Source organism: Haemaphysalis longicornis, unplaced genomic scaffold, assembly GCF_048455015.1.
Source record: "Haemaphysalis longicornis isolate Haplotype H1 unplaced genomic scaffold, Haemaphysalis longicornis Haplotype H1 scaffold_16, whole genome shotgun sequence".
Lineage (NCBI taxonomy): Eukaryota > Metazoa > Arthropoda > Arachnida > Ixodida > Ixodidae > Haemaphysalis > Haemaphysalis longicornis.
This window is the reverse complement of record NW_027526266.1, coordinates 14,274,525-14,286,610: the sequence shown is the minus strand read 5'-3', so window position 1 is coordinate 14,286,610 and position 12,086 is coordinate 14,274,525.

Sequence of the window (12,086 nt, the reverse complement as noted above, 5' to 3'; positions counted from 1 at the left end):
AAGCTTTCGCACAGCAGGTCGAGCGAATGCTGCCAGGAAGCGGGCCTTGAAATCCGTCCAAGTGCGCGTATCAGTTGTATTGTTACGGAACCACAACCTTGCGACTTTGTCCAGATACAAATTGACGTTGTTCAGCTTCATGGTGTCATCCCATTTATTATGAATGCTCACCCTTTCGTAGGAGGTCAGCCAGTCCTCTGCGTCGGTATCATCCTCGCCGGTGAAGTGGGCGGGTTCTCGTTGGAGCAGAACACCGGAGCACATGATGGGTGCGGGCTGCGGCGACACCATTTCCTCCTGGTCGATTCCTCCGGGTACGGGCCTAAGCACTCGCTTGCTGCGTAATTCCAGGTTGGGGACCTTGTAAAGTGTAGGACCTCCACCAAAATATAGTGGGGTTTATTGACAGGGCGTTATAGCGAGGTCTTACTGCCGTGAAGTCCAAACGGGTCAGAGCGAGCTCTCGGCGGGTCTCAGAAGCAGTCTCGCGCACAGCACTCTCGGTGGGGTGCCAGTCCCAGATCCAGTCACATACCAGCTTGTGGCGGATTGTCCCACATTCGAGCACATACCTGGTTTGGGGGAATTGTCCCGATACTACGCACATACACATTTAAGGAAGTGCCCTTGCTGCTCGTAGTATCTTCATTACAATATATATATTATATATATATATATATATATATATATATATATATATATATATATATATACATATATATATATATATATATGTGTGTGTGTATATATCTATATATAATCATATATATTGTAAGGAAGACCGTTGCCAACACCATACTCATTTAAATAATGTAGGAGCGTGGTTAGCACTTGTCATTCGCAATGAGTGGGTATGTGACACAGAAGCCACACAAGGAAGAGGCACCAACTCGTGGATGTCGCATCGCCATCGCTGGGACGAAGAGGATGTCTCGTCTCGTTGGCTCTTCGTCTCGACTTGCTGGATAGCGCGACTTGGAGCTTCGGTGCTACTGCTGGTGCTGGTGCGGCTGAAGAATAAAGCCTGAAAACCCTCTTATGGTGTTGGTGGAGGTGCAACGATCTTCGTTCTCTTACGCTGGAGCTCCGCAATCGGACACTCGACCCTCCCAGCATGTCTCACAACGATGACCCCCGGCCTGCCCCAACACCCATCGTCTGCGCGGGTGCAATTCGTGAGTGGGACCCTTCCTCATTCAACGGTACCGACGAGAAAGACGCAGAGGACTGGCTTGTTACTTTTGAAAGGCTTTTTATTTCTTTTGAAAGGATGAGTACCCATAACCAGTGGGACGACCGCCTCAAGCTGAATATTGTCGAATTTTTGTTGACTGGGCTCGCAGAGCAATGCTTCTAGAACAACGCGGCACCTCTTAAAACGTGGCCTGAGTTTAAAGACGACTTCATAAAGCAATGGGCCGCCCCACTGCTCGAAAACTGCTCTCAGAGCAGCGTTTGCGTGAGCGGGCATAGAAAGGGGTAAAAACGTCACTTCTTACATTGAGGATGTTGTCGCCCTGTGCCGTAAGATTTACAGTGCCATGCCCGAACAAAAAAGGATAAAACACACTCTGAAAGGCATAGACGACGATGCCTTCCATATGCTGCTGGCGAAAAACCCCCAATCTGTGGCCTAGGTCGTTACTATTTGCCAGAGGTACGACGAGTTGCGGAAGTAAAAGGCTCTCACTCGGCGACCCCTCGCAGAAAATCAGTTTTTCTCCAGCTTGGCCGCTGATGACGGTGACGGTACCTTGTTGCAACGGATCCAGCAGTTTGTGCGCGAGGAAGTGGCTGGGCAGTTGTCCATCATCAACTATGTGCCCGAGCAAAAATCTTCTCTCACCCCTGAACTCAGGACCGTTATCCAGCAGGAAGTCGCTGACTCCCTCCCAGATGCGCTGCCGTCAAGCCCCGTTGTTGCCTCTGTGCCCTATGCCGCCACCATTCCCCAAGCTCCAGCGACTTCAACCCTGCCTAATGCAGACTCTATGCACACCGTGACGAAGGTCGCTCCAATCAACACCACCTAGACTATAAAGCCGAAATTCTCTTTTGCGCGACACGGCCTACGTCATCGGGCTGGGGCGGGCGAGGGCGAAGTGAAAATGTCGGCTTCTTGGCAAAGCACAGGGTCGTCTTCCCTGCAAAGCCCAAATAGGTTTCTGCTGGCGTCGCCTGTAAGCTTTTCCCGGGGCTCTGCCACCCCTTCCACTGTCCCCCTTCCCGGCACAGGTAGGTACGTGCAGGAGCAGAAAGACGGCCATTGTCGCGAGACACGCTAATTGCGTCTCGATGGGGCCCACAAAAGCCCAGTGAGAAGGGGGCGAAAACAAAAGGCGCGCCCACTCCGCATAACTTCCTGGCTTATCCTTTGTAGTGGCTGGGCGGCAGGGTTCACTAACCACAACTTACCAGAATTTTCATAGCCACCCCTCACAACAAGTTTCCTTCAGGGTAAAGAGGTTCAAGTAGTGCCACACATCATGCCCGTGTTTTTGTCAGTTCGCGCAGTGACAACAAATATCGATGTATATTCTGCGGTAGAATGAGGACAGATTGTTCGCAAATTGTGGACAAAAATAACGTAAAATTATGTTTCTAAGTTACAGCCTTTATTTGCAAGCAAATTCGACGGAGGTTGAATTATACCTACCCCGCACTATTTCCAACAGCGCCTGTAAACTGAAACTGCTGTGTTCTCAGTCAGCTTTTATTTTTTTTAACTGCACCCACATGCATGGTACTGCGCGCATGATCCTGACGAAGCTTCTTTTCGTGCCTGTCATTTGTCATTATGCCGGGATGGTGAGAGCTAAATTTGTGATGCCGAGCAAGTGATCAGTTCCGCGGAGTGTAATGTGCCGGTATTTCGGTTTCCTCAAGAGGACGAGTTGCGACGAAAATGGATACGTGCGATACGCCGAGAAGACTTCCAACCTACACTGAACTCCAGGGTGAGCTCCTACTGAAGCATGTGCTGTGGTGCAGTACAAACATTCTGCTTAAGAACTTCTGTTGCCGACTGAATGACAAGATCGCGGACGCTAGCGCAAAAACAAAAGAAAGAAAGCTTCAAACGCTGAGCAAGTGAGTCACTGTGTTCACAGCAGGACTGGTGTTTTTTTTACTGCAATAAATCCGTTTAAAGTCATCATAAATGCATTTTTAGTGTTCGATCGGCATGCTTTTAAAAGATAGCTGGCATCATTAGGATGTTCCGCTGCAAAAAAAAAAAGGTTGCTTGCCGAGAAGTCACAAAGACAGCCCTAATAACACATGTTTCACTAATCTAGATGTATTATTTCCCCTATAAATACTTTACGCACGGTAGCAAAAAGTAAATGGCGCAGGATTGACGTGAACTGGTTCATAAAAAAATTCGAGTAATTTTGTGGTGATACTTTTATCTGAATGTGGAGCAACATACCTTCAAATTTAGGGTAAGCGCAATAGTTCAACATGGTCGCATCGTTTTCTGCGAAATACGATACATAGTCCTGACCCCTTTGAGTTTCGGCGTAGTGTGTGAAGCACTGCTTATAATGGAATAAAAAAATTAAAAGTCGTTATTGAGGTAAAAACTTTTTATCAACTCACTCTTTTTACAGGCATCGCCTGCAGACACCTCCATGCACAAAAGAAAATTTTTCATTATCCTTATAATGGCTTCCACGAATGATCAGCCAGTTAGTCATATAATAATCCTATTTTTCGGTCTTGCTTTTCATTACACTCTCACACCGCTTTTTGGCACATGGCAGTGACCTTGCATATGGTGTGCATGTTACAACAAAATATTCGTAATGATGCTGTTCTTACGTGACACAAAGAACATATTTAAAATATGAACAGGTAAAGTTCAAATTTAGCTTTACGTTGAGTTTTTTAGCACGTATTGTATTGTACTGCCCAAAAACTATCCAAAACGAGCTCGTGTCTTCATGTGTTAAGGTTTTGTGCTTATAACTTCACTTCAAACCTATCTAACTTCTCCTCGTTTGCGATTGTAGCTGAAAAACGTCAGAGTTAGTTGCAAGTGCAGCACATTTAAATCCCACGTATACACTACAATTTAATCAATGAGCAGTCTCCTATTGTCTGATGGAGTTATAGTTAGTGCGGTTAATGGTTAGACAAGAAAGTATTCGCGAGCAACCGTGCAAATAATTCTTCTGGCCACCGATTTGTTTACTCAAACAACACAGCTTGGCGTTACATGGTCGGCAAACTATGGGGACATGTCCAAGCACGGGAACAGAAACAGAATATTACGACCCTACAATTTTTGCAGTGACACGGCACTCAACCTGTTCAGTGCCTCCGCTTTCGTGCTCTGCGGGCGCCGCGCGGGGCCGCCCCTGCCCTGTGACGTCACGGCGGCACTCCACAGGTCTTGAAAGTCTAGGTGGTGTTGCACAGGGAAGCCTGTCTTCCCACTTCGGATTACCGCCCTGCCCATCACACTTTTGCCATCCTTTGCTCCTCCGTTTTCCTTCTATCCTCGGTGTATGCTTCGTTCGCACTTTTACGAGGCGTGTTGTAGTCTACTGTACAGTAGCGGACGCTTACGTGCTGCGCACTAAAAGCTTTGTGTCGTCTGCAAGAGCGCGCTCACAGCCTTCCAGGATTCATGCGGACCCAGCGCGGTTACCGTGCTGCAGCAGGTTTGCCATTAAAAAGTACCGTAAAAGATCGTAAAATGAAGGGCAAAGAACCAGCCTCTCCGCACTATAAATAATCCCGGTGTTGAGATTACTCATCTGCCATGACTAGGGATCTTAGAACAGATTCGCAACCTAGATATAAGGTTTATTCCTAAGCCTGTTGCTTGCTGCTTAAGAGGGTTCAGCAGTGCCGGCCTCCCCTAGACAATACGTGGACACTTTCAGACGCCATAGCGCGCCTAATATTTGCCCTAACCTCATTGGGTTAGTATCAACTTTTTCCGCTGTCACAAACGGGGGGAGTGTTGGGGACTGATTTTTCATCTGTGATCTTATTTTTGTACAGACGAGTATGAAAAAAAAGCAAAAACATTTGTTATCACGGTGCCTGTATTTCTGCACGCCGCATTGAAAAAAAATCGCCCAATATCAAAATTCTGTTCGCAACATTCCGTCCCTTTGGCTCTTCTTTTCGCACATGCCGTTAGAATTATTTTGAAGCCCATAGCTTTAGCGCTAGGCTTTCCGAAAGTTCCGCAGCTTGAGAACGCCCGCAATCAAATTTTGTGCTCTTGTTAGTGGCTTCGTGTTTCGTAATCAGGAGAAAATATTACTAGGTTCTACCGCTGACCGCGTACAGGCTGTGGTTTTGCTATGTTACTGCGCGGAAGGCAGAGATTTTTGGCCCACGCGGCAGGCGCGCGGGAGAGGGAAGAAAAGATTGCCGTCGCTAATGCGAGTGCCACAACCGCTTTGATTGCAACTGTGCATTGCAGCGTCCTCTCTTGCGAGCCTGGTTCCACGCTTATCATCGTGCGGGGAATAACAAGGCTGGAGCGATAGCGTTGGTGGAAGCGGTGTATATTTTGCTTTTCCACGAAACGGTAGCTAGGTTCCGTAATAACGCCGTTAAGTTTCTCTATTAGTCAACTCTGAGCCCTAGCGAAGACGAAGCGCATACCCGGAGTGACGCGACCCCGAATCTCACCGGTGCATGGTTGCGTGCCGTTGATTCATGGCGGTATCGCGGTGAAAAACTGCGGGAATTTTTCATCTTGGAGGTTGGGATGTGCGAAGAGGTCAAGGTAATGGTTTTGGACTTTAGTCGCTAAATAATGTTTATTGGGGCGCCCTGAACTGAGGATGCCACCCACCTTTCTTATTATGTTTTGTTTTTCTCATTAAAACTTTTTGCCTCTCTATCTCTCTCTGTGTGTCTCTCTACCCCCTTCGCGTAGCATGAGCAGGGGCCCTATTCTCGGCCGCAGAAATTGCTGGCACGTCGCCCATGTTTTTTTGAGTAAGCACGACGTAAGCAATCAGTGACGTGCTGCACCTATTGCTATGACGACATGCAGTGTAATCTGACGAGTTACTCATAAAAATCGCTACCAAAGTATCAAATATTGTTCAAGTAGGATGTAAAAACACTTGGCATGTACTATAAAAATTAACACGGTAGCTGAGGCTGACAGGAAAACACATTTCTGGAGGTCACAATTGGCGTCAAAACCACAAGGCGATCGAGTAACGTTGATCAAAAGCGAGCGAAATGCGGATGTCGAGCTTAAAAACATCACACAATTATTTTACCGTATCTATTTATTTCCTTCAATCGCTTTTAGTAAAATAGCTGGGCTCTCTGCTTCAATGCAAGCTTTGTTACATTATCACCTTTCCTGCCGCCACCGCCGCCACGCCATCGTCTGCTGCTATGTTACAAGTGCATGGCGTGATCACAGAAAAAGACGGCCGCGACCATTGCTTCTATGACACAGAAGAGCAGAGAAGCGCTACGCCTGATAACCGCGCAGCGCACCGATGTCGCCGATTCAGTCATTCGTCAAGCTCGACTTCAATCAACGCTGTAATAAACCAAATAGTCACTTTTCTTTGTCATTTTTCTCTCGAGTTCGATCATGTGACCCAACAGCTTAGGACAAGTATGGACAAATGCCATGCATTGGGTTCTCTTTGTCATGGAGAGGCTTGTACTGCCCTCTCCGCCAAACAAATAATTTTTATTTTATTGGCAAACATAGCAGCAAAATACTGCACGTTATTTGTATGCTCCATGACAGCTGACTTGGAAGCAGTTAAAACTATAATTGGTTTCGGTAGGAAACATGCTTTAAACAGCGCGCAGGCGGAACTGCGCCTGCTGCAAATTGCCCAACATTTCGCGGCGCCGTAAGCCGGGGCAATTTTTTGCCCTATCTTGCTTGTATTTTGCGACAAAAACAGCCTCCATTTTCAAGCTGTTGCGTAGCATTACGTCACTTTTACTGAAGCTGAAGTTGCCAATGCATGACGTATTCGTTCCCGTCAACTGTTTAAATTACGTCACGCCTTCTCAGCCAATCACAGAGGGGGTCTGTATTAGAAGCAGTATTGTTGTTGAATAGCAAAAACAGTCTTACGTTGTCACGTCCGCTGCATTTAGTCGGGTTTTTCATTGCCGGCCAAGAATTATGCGCGTTTATTAACGCGAAATAAGGCAAACTTTCGAACTGGTGGCCGTTAACGCCATGAAACGTCAAAATGACGACAGCACACACACTCGCTTTGTCAACCGGAAGCACGTGACCAAAATTAAAAGCCAATCAGAGAAGACTTCCGGCAAATTGCCAGAATTGCTGGTAATATGTGCAGTCAAGAATAGGGCCCCAATCAACATTTAGGAGCACCCGTTTTTCAGATTACAGGGACAGCTTTTGCTTTATCTTCAGCTTCGGCATTCCTGCAAACGAAGTTTGAGCTTACGCAGCCACTTGAATCTGCGCACGCTTAAGTTACCGGAGTATATGCCTAAACTCATTAATTCGTGCTCTAATTTAAAGCAGGTGTACCACAATATTGTTATGTTCATTAGCGTAGCAATCTTCCTAAATGTCGGCGTGCCTTTCTATAAATCGTAAAAGGTAATGTTTTTATTTCTGGGTTCCTTGTTTATATTCATTCCAGGCGGAAATTGCTCACAGGGACTGACGGAGGTAACGGTTCGAGCGCACAGAATGATCACTTTACTTGAAATTAAGGATATTAAAGCAAAATTGTCACTCTCCTTATACTGCAGTTATTGGAAGTTCGTCAGGCTGACCAATGACTTACTTTTAGTGTCGGTAAAAAGGTTAATTTTTCTGCAGTTTAAATGTGCCCTACAAAAATTGCTTCCAAAATCCTCCTTCACACTGTTTCATTTTCATTCCCCAACGCAAAGAAATGAACGCTGTGCTGTAGGATGCACTGATACAGCGTAAAGGAAAGAAAGCCACGCTCGGAAGTTTAGCTTAGTCTTTGAAATGAGTCAATCTGATTGTTCTGTTTTTTTTAACAAGACTCTGGTGCGATTTTGTTGGTTCATGATCTAGAAACTTCAACAGCGCGAACTGACAGGACGAAAGACGAGAAACATAAACGACGTAGACGGGTGCTGAATGGGCGCTGTTTTTCGTTTGTTTGTTTATCATTCATTTTCTTTCCCATCATGCTAGCGCAGTCTTTGTCTATTAGTGTCTGTTTTTATTTCAATTCTTTTTATTGCGTTTATGGTTCATCGCTCATTTTGAACCCTTTAAAGCATGGATAAACGCTTGGTCGTCAATGACCGTGCACCACTGTTCGACTTCTTTTACTTTTTTTAAATTTTTGTGTCAGTCCACGCACATATATCTTTAATTTATTTTTGCAGACTGGCATGTTTGTGTACCAATTAGACACGAATGTTCCAAAGTGTTTTCTTGTATCTGCGCCTAATATGTATTTTGTAAGCAAAAGTTCCACTTGTATGTAATTGTAACTTGTATCAACGTGCGCTTAGACACGTCGTTATGTACCAACTTGCCAAAACCACTACACTCCTTTAACTCGTATGCATTCATGTGACTAGTGCGTTGGCTACAACAGCACTCGCCTTGTTTACGCGGCACTTTCGTCGTGAAGCACATCAGCGGCTCTATGACTTTAACCGCCCCCCCCCCTCCCAACATCCAGAATGGCTGTTGTTGATACCCGCCGCGGTGGCTCAGTGGCTAAGGCGTTGCGCTGCTGAGCACGAGGTCGCGGGTTCGATTCCCGGCCGCGGCGGCCGCTTTTCTGATGGAGGCGAAAAGCAAAAACGCCCGTGTGTACGAGATTTAGCCGCACGATAAAGATCCCCAGATGGTCAATCTTAATCCGGAGCACTCCACTACGGCGCGCCTCATCCCCTGCGTTGCGTTGGCGCGTTAAACCCCACAATCAATCAATCTGTTGTTGATGCTGAAATAAAGATTTGAGTAACATGTATTCGTTATATTGGTATTTGTTGGGTGCTTGGTTTATTTTCTTTCATTTATATGCCATTCGAACATGCTCGGGGCATTTTTGTTATAGTGGACAGATTTCGACCAACCACCGGCACACCATGGCGGTGACTTGCTTGATGTTGCTCCCTCACCCCCACCATCATGCTGGCGCCGTGGCTTGTAATAACTGAGAGAGGTTCTGTCCTTGTACAGCTACATTAAATGATACCGCCGTAGCCTTAAAACTTCCATCATCAGAAAAGTCCTTAAATTGTATTTTGGATGAAACAAGCTCGAGCTATTCCATATTATAATTCCGTTTTTCTGTTTTGTTCACTTGTACATCAATCTATTTCTGTTCCCGTACATGAATGTGTTTTTTACGCTCCGTGTTAACCTAGGGATTTGGAAAGCCAGGCATGTCGTGCTCAGATAGATGCTATTGCCTTCACTTAAAATAACTGGGCTTGTTTGTTTCTTTTCGAGATATCACACATTGTTTCTTAATTGTGTATGCACCCACGCAAAGCTCTTTGGTATTTTTTTATCGCTTACCCTATGCATTTAAACCGCAATTGGGACGGCGAGATTCAGTAACCGTAATGATTCACATTTTTTAGCACATTTTAATAACTCCACCCGCAGTAAATATATTTGGGAGGAGTCAATACATTTGTCAATACGTTTTTACAACACACGTGAATCTGACAACATTCAGTTTACAGGACGGACCTGTACTTGATAATATTACGATGACGCATCTAGACTCCGGTGGCACGCTTCACAATTCCCGCAGGAACACACACATACACGCTCAGGCACATGCACACACACACACACACACACGCTCAGGCACATGCACACACACACACGTACACACACGCACACACACTCGCGCACAAACACACACAAACACGCGCGTGCGTGGGCGCACGCAAAGCCACACAACCGCGCACCCAGGCATGCACACACACGCACACACGCACGCACCCGCGCACATGCACAGACGCACCCACAAACACACGCAGCAAGAACATGCACACACGTACACATACATTCGCTCACACGCAAGCACGTGAACACGAAGGAAAACGTAGGTGCAAGCCAGAGCTCTTTGATGTAGATATCTAGTAACTGCGTGTTCAAGCATGTAAGGAAAATTTGACGCCAAACTAGCATCGCGATTTTATGCAGTTCCTTACCTTGTATAATATTTTCTGCAGATTCTCTAGACCTTTTCTGTTAGAATTGCGAAATTATTTTACCAAGTCCATATAGGTCGCGAATGACCGCTGCTGTCCGAAACAATCAGAGTGCTACTCAAAGATTCTTGATCTATTTGGTAGCAAATTCCCGGACCTTGACTGTACCTGGAAATACTTCATAAAAAGACCCGCAGCACGCTCGTCCCACGCCGCGGAGCTACGAATACAGTGTGGCTGAGGCGCACCACCTGCGTGTACAGGAAAATTGACGTCCCTGCTCAGTGTAAGACCGCCGTGATTTGAGGGTTGTGGGCAGCGATAACATAACTACCCAGGCTACAGTCACCACATAACGGCGACGCAAAAATTAAAAATTTAAAAAAGGGAAAAGCAAGCACTCGAGAATGTTCCTTTAGCAACCAGTACCCGTGCACAGCCCACCAGCCTAAACGTATATATCCATCTACCCGTTACTGCGTGGTTGCGACAAAGCGTGATGAAGAAAGGAGTCTGAAGCCGCCGTAAAAGAAACAATAACTCCATTTACATTACATCTCTATGAATTCCCCTCGTTTCTTTTCGATCAGTCTTGTCTTCCTCCTCTTTTCACCGAACGCTGCATGATCAGACGTCCTCTTCTTCATTAGGGTAATTTCCCTACGTCCACCGCAAAAATATAACATCAGCCCACCCCGGCACAAAAAATGCAATTAGAAAATCTCCTCTAAAAACCATGACTCCCAGGTCTTCTGAGCGTTCATCCGTAACAGAATACACAATACAGGCTGTTATCCTAATGTCCATGAATGCTTTCTTGTCAAATCCGTTGATTCAGTCACATGCCCAGACTGCCACAAGGACCCGTCTTTTCGGCGCACGCCGAGTGTATCGCTGCCGTCGATGTACCCAGGATGAAATTCGTAGCCTATATTCCACGGTCTTGAATTCTGATGCAAACTCTTCGGACTCATTCACAGCGGCCGTCAAAAAGCTATTTAATGCCTTTCGCTTCTTTTTTGAGTTTTTGGGAAATCGCCTGTCCACGTGTGATGCATTCTATTCTTACTCTTCCGGCCGCGACAACTGTGTCCTGTTTTATTCCACCCTCGACGTCCTTTATGGGCAATGACAGTCTCTGGATCTTTGAACATTCTTTGGCCGTTCACTCCAAGTATTGTATCTGGCCTTCCTAATTCCGCTGGAGAATCACTCGTATTGTGATGCTCGAGATCTTTTCTACATGAGGCTCGTGAAGATATTAGGGGACTTGATGAGCAGGCTATGTTGCTTCCGGTCATCTCAGAGGACTTTTCAAGTAAACATGAAAGCATGGCATCTTTCCTTTGCATGTGAAGGGTAGCAAGCGAACTTGAAGTAGTCTCCCCCTTTTCTTGCGGTAGAAAATCTGATGGGAGTAAATTTTCTGGCAAGTGAACTTCTTCAGCATCCTCTTCATCATTGGGTGGTTCGAAGCACATCTTAGTTAGTACAAAGAACTCTGAAATTTGCCGATACCTGAAATGTCTTCATGATCTTGCACCGTTCATCGGTGTCAGCCTTGTATTTTACCTGATGATACAATGGCCTCAATATGTCAATTATCGTGTCCTCATATTCAATGTTGGTATTGACTTCCTCTTTGAAGTAGTCCACGTCTATGAACGGTTCAATTTTCTCATTCAACCGCCTTAGCAAAACTTCAGTTTTTCGTAACTCGCGCATGAAACTCCTGAACCTAACACACCGACCACTGGAATTTGCATTCAAGCCTAATGCCTCTTTTGCGGAGCTGCACAGTTCTCAGGCCATTATCCTTTTTTGGTCCCTTTTTGCCTTTAGTTCTTCAAGCACCATAATAGGTCGTGCGAAACTTTGCTCATGCTGTCGAGGTACTGTCTCTTTCATTGTGTGATAAGTTGCAACACTCA